This window comes from Stenella coeruleoalba (assembly GCF_951394435.1).
Source record: "Stenella coeruleoalba genome assembly, chromosome: 3".
Lineage (NCBI taxonomy): Eukaryota > Metazoa > Chordata > Mammalia > Artiodactyla > Delphinidae > Stenella > Stenella coeruleoalba.
This window is the reverse complement of record NC_137148.1, coordinates 98,204,653-98,217,480: the sequence shown is the minus strand read 5'-3', so window position 1 is coordinate 98,217,480 and position 12,828 is coordinate 98,204,653. Positions and strand designations below refer to the sequence as shown.

The window sequence follows — 12,828 nt, the reverse complement described above, 5'->3', positions numbered from 1 at the left end:
AGGAGGGGGACATGTGCTCTCCAGTTCACACCCTCCCCCACCCCACTTATCACTACCACTTCACAATGAACACAAGTATCCAGCACTGTGTTACTCTTTCTTTTCAACTACCTGGTCCTTGTGGGCATTTGAGATCATATTCCCTGCATCAGAAAAGCTGTCATAAGTCACAAGTCACCATTTTTATTCTGCTTTTGATGACCCAAATCTTTCTTGTCACTGAATGCCTGAAGCTCAGTGAAAGTCTTTCCCAGCTCACTGTACCCTATCACACCCACTACTCCTCCTGCATCAACTGGTGCTTCTCTATAACTGTTAGAGTTTGAGGATAAGAATCACTCTTGTGTCTGCAGTCTCCCTGAGTTGAAACATAGACTAGGGAGTCAGGGAAACAAATATAAAAATTCAACTTTATTATTGATAACACTGAACTGAAGAACATGGTTTGTATCAGTGACCAAATGGACTTCCAACACATTCACCTTCACCTTTGAACTTAACTCCATCCAAAATGGCGGACCTCTCTGCCTCAGGGACACAATCTGCCCTGATAAACTCTAATGTGTGCTTCAGGCTGCCTCCAAAAGAAGGAAAACCCAGCCTCCAAAAGAAGGAAAACCCAGAAGGAGGAAAACTGGTCCTGCTCAGTACCTTTTCCCTAATTCATCACTTCCACGGGTCACCACTTGAACCTTGGTTAGGAGTAAGGGTGTGGGGAAAGAAATGATCCCTTATTTTCCCTCCTGGGGATTAGAATACATATTATTTCCCCTTTATAGAAATATAAGGCGTAGGGAATAACCATCTCACACATGTATATACATTCCTCTGTTTTCTGTTCTTTTCACCTATTTGGTTTAACAATCAAGGAAATGATGGATGAGGGGTTTGCCTCATCCCTCAGGGAAGGAGATGAGCTTCAGGACAGTCCTCTCCCTTGTCCGTAATACCAACCATTGCTCTGCTGTGGCCAATTTGGCTTTCCCTCATGAGGAATATAAATCGGGTAAGAATACTACATTCAGTAAACATTCCTAAGTCCTATTGTACCTTAGGCTAAAATGTACTCCCTATTTTGTTTCCCATTCTAACTTGGGTCCAGTTCCACTGTCCATCATAGCACAGTAGAGGTTCCACAATGAAATCAAGTAGAAGAATCACTATTCTCCAATAATACAGTGTCAATAACATAAAGATGACCCAAATTTGAATGTAAATACTCTCATTGTGAAGTTCTCAGGAGGAAATTAAGGCCTCAGTTTTGTCATCCCACTTTTAACTAAAATCAATCAATCAATAAAAAATATTAGAATCAATTTTCCTCAAGAGCTTCCTGTATTCTCTAGAAACGGCCTGACTAGTTGAGTTGTAGTCTGAGTTGTATTCCGCGGGAATGAATATGATCCCTTCAAGACATCAAAAGTTAAATTCTGGGCTTCCCTGGTGGCGCAGTGGTTGAGAGTCCGCCTGCCGATGCAGGGGACACGGGTCCGTGCCCCGGTCCAGGAGGATCCCACATGCCGCGGAGCGGCTGGTCCCGTGAGCCATGGCCGCTGAGCCTGTGCGTCCGGAGCCTGTGCTCCGCAGTGGGAGAGGCCACAGCAGTGAGAGGCCCGTGTACCGCAAAAAAAAAAAAAAAAAAAAAAAAAAAAAAAAAAGTTAAATTCTTTTGCCCATGAGCCCCAGTACTAAGAAAGTACAAAGACTTAATAGGACATATAAAATTATTAGAATGCCGGTTTAAAAACAACCTAATCCTAGCTCCAAAGTGATTATCCCAGGAAAGTAATTCAAAAATAGTGTTCCCAGAAACCAGTAAGAAGTGGTCCTAAAGATGCTCAGTGCTATCTGAGGAAAGCAGAGTAAATGCAGAAAAATTTAATTTCTGTTACGCCAGACTCCCAGCTCGTCTGTCACTTGTCCATGGTCCAAAACCAGTGAATTGTGAAGTTTGCCATAAGGAGATTAATTACTTTTAACAAGGATGGAGGGGAGGGGTATCCACTTTTGCATTCTCTATCCTTAATCAGAGAGTGAGGGAAACTTCTGGCAAAGCTTTGAAATCTGCAGTGGTCACAGACCCAGTCACCAGGTCTTACTGAAGTTCTTTCAGTCCCATTCAGTATATCAAAAACTTTGTAATTTCAGTTACCTTTGAGTCTCAATTTTCTGCCCCCATCCCAGGGCTGCATTTAAGGATGTCCAGCAGGCAGACCTGTTCCACAGGGACTATTGCCACTTGCTCTGGAATGTCCTAGGCCTTTGAGACTTGCCGGGTAAGGAAGCTTTCCATATGACTCCAACTCAGTTTCTGCTGGAGAATCACCATCCACAGGCCCTCTCTTTCCTCACTTTTGAAGAGTCTAGACTTCAAGCAACACCTTTTTCTGCTATGTATTTTTCTGCAGCAGGGAGGAAGGCTCTAATGTTTTTCTTTCTATCTGCTTTCCTCCTACTCCCAGGAGGCTCAAACTAGCTCAGCCTGCTTCTTAAATTGATTCTTCTCCTCTACCACATGTATGGCCATTCACAAGATCTGAGTATCTGCTTTGCTTTTCATTTGTCTCTATTATTCAGCCCAATTGTCTGCTTTTCTGACATAATTTTCTCCAGCTTTTGTCTTGTAAGGCAACCTGTCATGAGAGAAATATACGCAGTGAGTTCTGGTGCTGCCATGAACATCCCCTGTTCAAACAAATCTTGTCCACCCTCACTTCCTCAGTTAAATCATTCTAATCACTGTCTCATCATACAGGTGTCCAAACTAGCCTGGATTAGATCTATTATTATCTTTCCTTTTCAAGGTATATTAGCTCTCAGGTACTTTCCCTTCAAGCCCTTATTTAATAAGTTTATTTCCCCTGGGAGAAAGGCAACATCTTTACCCCCACGTACAATAATCATCATCTTCTCAGTACTTCTCTTTTTTATTTTAGGCTGATTTTTCAGTAATTCCCTTTCAAACCTGTCCAAGTATTCTTTTCCCATATGGTTAGTTCTCATTAAGGACTCCCTATTAAAAACTTTAAGAGGACATCTTTCAAGAGTCTGTTGGATCTGGGATCCCTTAGTGTAATAATTTTAATACACTCTCAGTGATCGTGTTACTGTGCTACAGCTATATTTCTTTAGGCCCCAATCATCCTATCTAATCCCAGAATGACTGAAAAAATTCTCTCTTTTATAGTTCTACTTTCAAGAACAATTAAATTGGAGCTTACTTTTTTCAATTTGTCATATCTAGCTGGTCAGACCTCTGAGATTTCAATCATACTTCTAAGAATACATTTCTCTCCCTCCAATTTAATTTGCCTGTTCTGCTTTATTTTTCCTTTTTTCCGTTCTTCCCAAAATTCCTGTTCTAATAATAAAACGAAAGCATACTTGTAAACCAAGACATTCTTCTTGAATTCCAAATGAAGACATTCCAGAAGGAGAGTCTATAAGGTACACATTATTTGAATTTCCTCTTTAGGCTTAGGATTCACAATAATTTTGTTGCTTTTTTGCACTATTCCCTGTATAGTAAGAGTATCCATCTTTTTTGTTCTTTAGTAAATTTCTCCAGTCTTCTAAGGGTAAAACCAGGACCTAGGTCTATGAAATAAAAACTATTGTCAGAGTTGTTACAATTAGCATTTTCAGAGCCCATATGAGTCCATGAAGTGAGACGGGAGTAGACAATTGTCAGTGCACAATCCACGTGAGTCTAAGCATTTAGCTCCTCCACAGTTCTTTGCCTTGGTGCTGAATGCAGTTCACATAAATAGGAATGGAATTTGGGGCAGCTTATCAAGCACTACATTTGTATTCCAGGCATAAAACTCATACTCGTTATTTGTAGCCAACATGGACTTAGCTGCCTTTGCAAACCATCTACAGACCTGACTGAGAAATACACTAAAAGCAGCACAATTATTCCACCCACCAGTGCCTATTAAGCATGTATGCTGAAGGTCTGCCTGTTTTGATGCAAGCCTTAACAAAGAGTAAAATTTCTCCTTTTCTTGGATAGGAATAAACAATGGACCTGAGATGGTTGGAATGTTACCCTTCTGTTCAACCAGCTTAGCAATAAGTACTTGAGAAGATTTATGGGTTCGTTTATACCCATTTTTGGAAACATCAGAATGAAAGTGAATGTTGCAGAGAAAGATATACTGGTCGTTCACAACCCTCTAACATTCAAGTGATAGATGATTTCCACCCAATGAGCCAGACAAATTATCCCTTTGTAAAAATAAATTCCATATCTTATAAGGATGATCTTAAAATAAGAATTTTTTATCGAATGACGTCTTAAGAAAGTGAAAATATTAGCTATACATTGGGGAAAAAAACATTTTCAAACGTAAAACTCAAATACTAGTGTCAAAAATACATATTAAAACTCAAACACTATACTCTGTAATAGCCTATATGGGAGAAGAATCTAAAAAAGAGTGGATATATGTATATGTATAACTGATTCACTTTGCTGTACACCTGAAACTAACACTACATTGTAAATCAACTATACTCCAATAAAAATTAAAAAAAAAAAACTCAAACAAAAGAAAAGTGAAAATATCCCCATGAGCAAAAAGCAGACAAAGGACATGAATAGGGATTCCATAGAAGAGGAAACACATATGGTCAATGAACTGAAGAGTTGCCCAATCTCATTAATAATCACAGATTGCAAATCTAAGCCAGAGTAAGGTACCATTTTGTATCTACTCAGTAAGCAAAAATCAAGAAATCTAACAAAACAATTATTAGAGAGTATGGGAGTCAGTAAGATTTCTTATGGAGTAATGTCAGCAACATGGCAGAATAGGAGGACCCAGCACACATCCTACCACAGGAACAAATATTTGGCAGGTATCCCATGGACAAAAGTGCCTTTATGGGAGCTTTGGGACCCAAATAAGAGGTTGTGAAACCCTGATGGAGCCCACAACTAAAGAGGGTCACCTGAAGAAGACAGGTCCACACACAGGCAACAGACCCAGTGACTCTGGCCCTAGCCAGAGACCAGAAACAGGCCCACCCTGCCGCAGACTCGGCTCTAGCCTCACTTGTCCACAGTCCTACTACCAGTCCCTTCTTTCAAGGGACCTAGGAGGAACCACACCCATCTGTACCACTGGTAACAAGCCTGCTGGCCTAGGACCCAACTGCTGTCCCTGAAGCAGCTCTGTATCCTGGCTCCAGCCCTGCTCTACTGTGGTCCAGAGACCAGCCTGCCCACACAGGGACCAGCCCAGTGACCCAACACGCGTACACTTAGGAACCCAGTAGAAGACACACCCACCTGGCCTGCCAAATACAGAGTCATATTTTTTTAAATATGAACATTTACACACTATAAATCCAGAAATTTTACTTCTCTGAATATAACCAATGAAGATCTTGTAAATATATAGAAGGTAAGAGATCAAGAATTTTCACAGGGTCTTCCCTGGTGGCGCAGTGGTTGAGAGTCCACCTGCCAATACAGGGGACACGAGTTTGTGCCCCGGTCCGGGAAGATCCCACATGCCGCGGAGCGGCTAGGCCCGTAAGCCATGGCCACTGAGCCTGCGCGTCCAGAGCCTGTGCTCCGCAACGGGAGAGGCCACAACAGTGAGAGGCCCGCGTACCGCAAAAAAAAAAAATTTTCACAGCAGAATTGTTCATTATATTAAAAAACACAAACACATTAAATGTTCATAACAGGTGAATATCTAAGTTATGGTAAATCACAGTGAAATATTATGCAGTAGTGAGAACAGGTGACCTCCAACTCATGTGAAAATAAAAATATTAGAATAATGCTAAGTGAAATGAGTCCCAGAGGACTATAGATGGCATACTTTCAAGAGGACAAGGCTCTGGAAAAAAAAATTTAATACGAAAATTAAGCAATATATTGTTTAGGCATATATGGTAAACATAAGCCTAGGAAAGTGGTTATATCAAGAGGAGAAAAAGACAGGCTTGGAGATTAATAAAAAACATATAGAAGTTATGGTTAATTTTCTAATTTTCACGTCAGATGGTCGTTTTATGTATGTTAATATATTATAAATAACTAACCTAATTATAAAGCAAATAAAAGTGGGCCATGATAAGTCAATAATAAAAGTGAGGCATGCACTAAGAATTCTGAGTAACTCAACTTTGTATATCTAAAATACAGTAAAGGGGTGCTGGGAAGATGGCGGAAGAGTAAGATGCGGAGATCACCTTCCTCCCCACAGATACACCAGAAATACATCTACACGTGGAACAACTCCTACAGAACACCTACTGAAGGCTGGCAGAAGACCTCAGACCTCCCAAAAGGCAAGAAACTCCCCACGTACCTGGGTAGGGCAAAAGAAAAAAAGAAAAAACAGAGACAAAAGAATAGGGACGGCACCTGCACCAGTGGGAGGGAGCTGTGAAGGAGGAAAAGTTTCCACACACTAGGAAGCCCCTTCGTGGGCGGAGACTGCGGGTGGCGGAGGGGGAAAGCTTCGGAGCTGCAGAGGAGAGCACAGCAACAGGGATGCGGAGTGCAAAGCGGAGAGATTCCCGCACAGAGGATCGGTGCCGACCGGCACTCACCAGCCCGAGAGGCTTGTCTGCTCATCCGCCGGGGCGGGCAGGGCTGCGAGCTGAGGCTCGGGTTTCAGTCGGAGCGCAGGGAGAGGACTGGGGTTGGCGGCTTGAACATAGCCTGAAGGGGTTAGTGCGCCCCGGCTAGCAGGGAGGGAGTCCGAGAAAAAGTGCACCTGCTTAAGAGGCAAGAGACTTTTTCTTACCTCTTTGTTTCCTGGTGCGCGAGGAGAGGGGTTTAAGAGCGCTGCTTAAAGGAACTCCAGAGATGGGCACGAGCTGCAGCTAAAAGCGCGAACCCCAGAGACATGCGGGAGCCGCGGCTAAAAGCGCGGACCCCAGAGACGTGCGGGAGACGCTAAGGCTGCTGCTGCCGCCACCAAGGGGCCTGTGTGGGAGCACAGGTCACTATCCACACCCCTCTTCCGGGGAGCCTGTGAAGCCCTCCACTGCTAGGTTCCCGGGATGCAGGGACAACTTAACGGGGAGAACGCACGGCGCGCCTCAGGCTAGTGCAACGTCACGTCACGCCGGCCTCTGCCGCCGCAGGCCCGCCCCGCACGTCGTGCCCCGCCCTCCCCCCCGGCCTGAGTGCGCCAGAGCCCCCGAATCAGCGGCTCCTTTAACCCCGTCCTGTCTGAGCAAAAAACAGACGCCCTCCAGCGACCTACACGCAGAGGCAGGGCCAAATCCAAAGCTGAGCCCCTGGGAGCTGTGAGAACAAAGAAGAGAAAGGGAAATCTCTCCCAGCAGCCTCAGGAGCAGCGGATTAAAACTCCACAATCAACTTGATGTACCCTGCATCTGTGGAATACATGAATAGACAACGAATCATCCCAAATTGAGGAGGTGGACTTCGAGAGCAAGATTTATGATTTTTTCCCCTTTTCCTCTTTTTGTGAATGTGTATGTGTATGCTTCTGTGTGAGGTCTTGTCTGTATAGCTTTGCTTCCACAATTTGTCCTAGGGTTCTATCCGTCCATTGTTTTTTTTTAATTTGTTTTCTTAATAATTAATTTTAATAACTTTATTATACTTTACCTTCTTTCTTTCTATCTTTCTTTCTTTCTTTCTTTCCTTCCTTCCTTCCCTCCTTTAGACAACGAATCATACCAAATTGAGGAGGTGGACTTTGAGAGCAAGATTTATGATTTTTTCCCCTTTAACTCTTTTTGAGAGTGTGTATCTCTATGCTTCTGTGTAAGATTTTGTCTGTATAGTTTTGCGTCCAACATTTTTCTTAAGGTTCTATCTGTCCCTTTTTTTTCTAAATAATTATTTTTTAATTCAATAACTTTATTATACTTTATTTTATTTTACTGTATCTCCTTTCTTTCTTTTTTCCTTCCTTCCCTCCTTCCTTCCTTCCTCCCTCCCTCCCTCCTTTCTTTCCTTCTTTCGTTCTTTTCTTCTTTCTTTCTTCCTTCCTTCCCTCCTTTCTTTCTTTCTTTCTTTCTTTCTTTCTTCATACTTCTACTAAGTCTCTCTACTTTTTCTCCCTTTTATTCTGAGCCGTGTGGATGAAAGGCTCTTGGTGCTCCAGCCAGGAGTCAGGGCTCTGCCTCTGAGGTGGGAGAGCCAACTTCAAGACAATGGTCAACAAGAGACCACCCAGCTCCACATAATAACAAACGGCGAAAATCTCCCAGAGACTTCCATCTTAACACCAGGACTCAGCTTCACTCAACGACCAGCAAGCTACAGTGCTGGACAACCTATGCCAAACAACTAGCAAAACAGGAACACAACCCCACCCATTAGCAGAGAGGCTGCCTAAAATCATAATAAGTCCACAGACACCCCAAAACACACCACCAGACGTGGACCTGCCCACTAGAGAAACAAGATCCAGCCTCATCCACCACAACACAGGCACTAGTCCCCTCCACCAGGAAGCCAACACAACCCACTGAACCAACCTTAGCCACTGGAGACAAACATCAAAAACAACGGGAACTACGAACCTGCAGCCTGCAAAAAGGAGACCCCAAACACAGTAACGTAAGCAAAATGAGAAGACAGAAAAACACACAGCAGATGAAGGAGCAAGATAAAAATGCACCAGACCTAACAAATGAAGAGGAAACAGGCAGTCTACCTGAAAAAGAATTCAGAATAATGATAGCAAGGATGATCCAAAATCTTGGAAATAGATTGGACAAAATGCAAGAAACATTTAACAAGGACCTAGAAGAACTAAAGATGAAACAAGCAACAATGAACAACACAATAAATGAAATTAAAAGTACTCTAGATGTGATCAATAGCAGAATAACTGAGGCAGAAGAACGGATAAGTGACCTGGAAGATAAAATAGTGGAAATAACTACTGCAGAGCAAAATAAAGAAAAAAGAATGAAAAGAACTGAGGACAGTCTCAGAGACCTCCGGGACAACACTAAACACACCATCATTCTAATTATTCCAGAAGAAGAAGAGAAAAAGAAAGGGACTGAGAAAATATTTGAAGAGATTATAGTTTAAAACTTCCCTAATATGGGAAAGGAAATAGTTAATCAAGTCCAGGAAGCACAGAGAGTCCCATACAGGATAAATCCAAGGAGAAATACACCAAGACACATATTAATCAAACTGTCAAAAATTAAATACAAAGAAAGCATATTAAAAGCAGCAAGGGAAAAACAACAAAAAACACACAAGGGAAGCCCCATAAGGTTAACAGCTGATCTCTCAGCAGGAACCCTGCAAGCCAGAAGGGAGTGGCAGGACATACTGAAAGTGATGAAGGAGAAAAACCTGCAACCAAGATTACTGTATCCAGCAAGGATCTCATTCAGATTTAATGGAGAAATTAAAACCTTTACACACAAGCAAAAGCTGAGAGAGTTCAGCACCACCAAACCAGCTTTACAACAAATGCTAAAGGAACTTCTCTAGACAAGAAACACAAGAGAAGGAAAAGACCTATAATAACGAACCCAAAACAATTTAGAAAATGGGAATAGGAACATACTTATCGATGATTACCTTAAATGTAAATGGACTAAATGCTCCCACCAAAAGACACAAATTGGCTGAATGGATACAAAAACAAGACCCTTATATGTGCTGTCTACAAGAGACCCAATTCAGACCTAGAGACACATACAGACTGAAAGTAAGGGGATGGAAAAAGATATTCCATGCAAACGGAAACCGAAAGAAAGCTGGAGTAGCAATTCTCATATCAGACAAAATAGACTTTAAATAAAGACTATTAGAAGAGACAAAGAAGAACACTACATAATGATCAAGGGATCGATCCAAGAAGAAGATATAACAATTGTAAATATTTATGCACCCAACATAGGACCACCTCAATACATAAGGCAAATACTAACAGCCATAAAAGGGGAAATCAACAGTAACACATTCATAGTAGGGGACTTTAACATCTCATTTTCACCAATGAACAGATCATCCAAAATGAAAATAAATAAGGAAACACAAGCTTTAAATGATACATTAAACAAGATGGACTTAATTGATATCTATAGGACACTCCATCCAAAAACAACAGAATACACATTTTTCTCAAGTGCTCATGGAACATTCTCCAGGATAGATCATATCTTGGGTCACAAATCAAGCCTTGGTAAATTTAAGAAAATTGAAATTGTATCAAGTATCTTTTCTGACCACAACGCCATGAGACTAGATATCAATTACAGGAAAAGATCTGTAAAAAATACAAACACATGGAGGCTAAACAATACACTACTTAATAACGAAGTGATCATTGAAGAAATCAAAGAGGAAATCAAAAAATACCTAGAAACAAATGACAATGGAGACACAACGACCCAAAATCTATGGAATGCAGCAAAAGCAGTTCCAAGAGGGAAGTTTATAGCAATACAATCATACCTTAAGAAACAGGAAACCTCTCGAATAAACAACCTAACCTTGCACCTCACGCAATTAGAGAAAGAAGAAAAAAAAACCCAAAGTTAGCAGAAGGAAAGAAATCATAAAAATCAGATCAGAAATAAATGAAAAAGAAATGAAGGAAACAATAGCAAAGATCAATAAAAGTAAAAGCTGGTTCTTTGAGACGTTAAGCAAAATTGATAAACCATTAGCCAGACTCATCAAAAAAAAAGGGAGAAGATTCAAATCAATAGAATTAGAAATGAAAAAGGAGAAGTAACAACTGACACTGCAGAAATACAAAAGATCATGAGAGATTACTACAAGCAACTCTATGCCAATAAACTGGAAAACCTGGAAGAAATGGACAAATTCTTAGAAATGCACAACCTGCCAAGACTGAATCAGGAAGAAATAGAAAATATGAACAGACCAATTACAAGCACTGAAATTGAAACTGTGATTAAAAATCTTCCAACAAACAAAAGTCCAGGACCAGATGGCTTCACAGGCGAATTCTATCAAACATTTAGAGAAGAGCTAACACCTATCCTTCTCAAACTCTTCCAAAATATAGCAGAGGGAGGAACACTCCCAAATTCCTTCTATGAGGCCACCATCACCTTGATACCAAAACCAGACAAGGATGTCACAAAGAAAGAAAACTACAGGCCAATATCGCTGATGAACATAGATGCAAAAATCCTCAACAAAATACTAGCAAACAGAATCCAACAGCACATTAAAAGGATCATACACCATGATCAAGTGGGGTTTATTCCAGGAATGCAAGGATTCTTCAATATATACAAATCTATCAATGTGATAAACCATATTAACAAATTGAAGAAGAAAAACCATATGATCATCTCAATAGATGCAGAGAAAGCTTTTGACAAAATTCAACACCCATTTATGATAAAAACCCAGAAAGTAGGCATAGAGGGAACTTTCCTCAACATAATAAAGGCCATATATGACAAACCCACCGCCAAAATCATCCTCCATGGTGAAAAACTGAAAGCATTTCCACTAAGATCAGGAACAAGACAAGGTTGCTCACTCTCACCACTACTATTCAACATAGTTTTGGAAGTTTTAGCCACAGCAATCAGAGAAGAAAAGGAAATAAAAGGAATCCAAATCAGAAAAGAAGTAGTAAAGCTGTCACTGTTTGCAGATGACATGATACTATACATAGAGAATCCTAAAGATGCTACCAGAAACTACTAGAGCTAATCAATGAATTTGGTAAAGTAGCAAGATACAAAATTAATGCACAGAAATCTCTGGCATTCCTATATACTAATGATGAAAAATCTGAAAGTGAAATCAAGAAAACACTCCGATTTACCATTGCAACAAAAAGAATAAAATATCTAGGAATAAACCTACCTAAGGAGACAAAAGACCTGTATGCAGAAAATTATAAGACACTGATGAAAGAAATTAAAGATGATACAAATAGATGGAGAGATATACCATGTTCTTGGATTGGAAGAATCAACATTGTGAAAACAGTTCTACTACCCAAAGCAATCTACATATTCAGTGCAATCCCTATCAGACTACCACTGGCATTTTTCACAGAACTAGAACAAAAAAATTCACAATTTGTATGGAAACACAAAAGACCCCGAATAGCCAAAGCAATCTTGAGAACGAAAAACGGAGCTGGAGGAATCAGGCTGCCTGACTTCAGACTATACTACAAAGCTACACTAATCAAGACAGTATGGTACTGGCACAAAAACAGAAAAATAGATCAATGGAACAGGATAGAAAGCCCAGAGATAAACCCACGCACATATGGACATCTTATCTTTGATAAAGGTGGCAGGAATGTACAGTGGAGAAAGGACAGTCTCTTCAATAAGTGGTGCTGGGAAAATTGGACAGGTACATGTAAAAGTATGAGATTAGATCACTCCCTAACACCATACACAAAAATAAGCTCAAAATGGATTAAAGACCGAAATATAAGGCCAGAAACTATCAAACTCTTAGAGGAAAACATAGGCAGGACACTCTATGACATAAATCACAGCAAGATCCTTTGGACCCACCTTGTAGAGAAATGGAAATAAAAACAAAAATAAACAATGGGGACCTAATGAAACTTCAAAGCTTTTGCACAGCAAAGGAAACCAGAAACAAGACCAAAAGACAACCCTCAGGATGGGAGAAAATATTTGCAAATGAAGCAACTGACAAAGGATTAATCTCCAAAATTTATAAGCAGCTCATGCAGCTTAATAACAAAAAAACAAACAACCCAATCCAAAAATGGGCAGAAGACCTAAACAGACATTTCTCCAAAGAAGATATACAGACTGCCAACAAACACATGAAAGAATGCTCAACATCATTAATCATTAGAGAAATGCAAATCA

General features: G+C 40.7%; 1 long non-coding RNA gene across 1 annotated transcript in view; it reads right to left on the bottom strand.

Annotated features, from left to right (window-relative positions):
* LOC307184546 overlaps positions 1 to 7,066 on the bottom strand; it is a 205,313-nt gene extending 198,247 nt beyond the window's left edge. The window contains exon 1 of the long non-coding RNA XR_013827744.1: positions 6,771 to 7,066. This is a non-coding gene — a long non-coding RNA (uncharacterized lncRNA). The remainder of the gene's footprint in view (positions 1 to 6,770) is intronic.
* Positions 7,067 to 12,828: the final 5,762 nt, after the last annotated feature.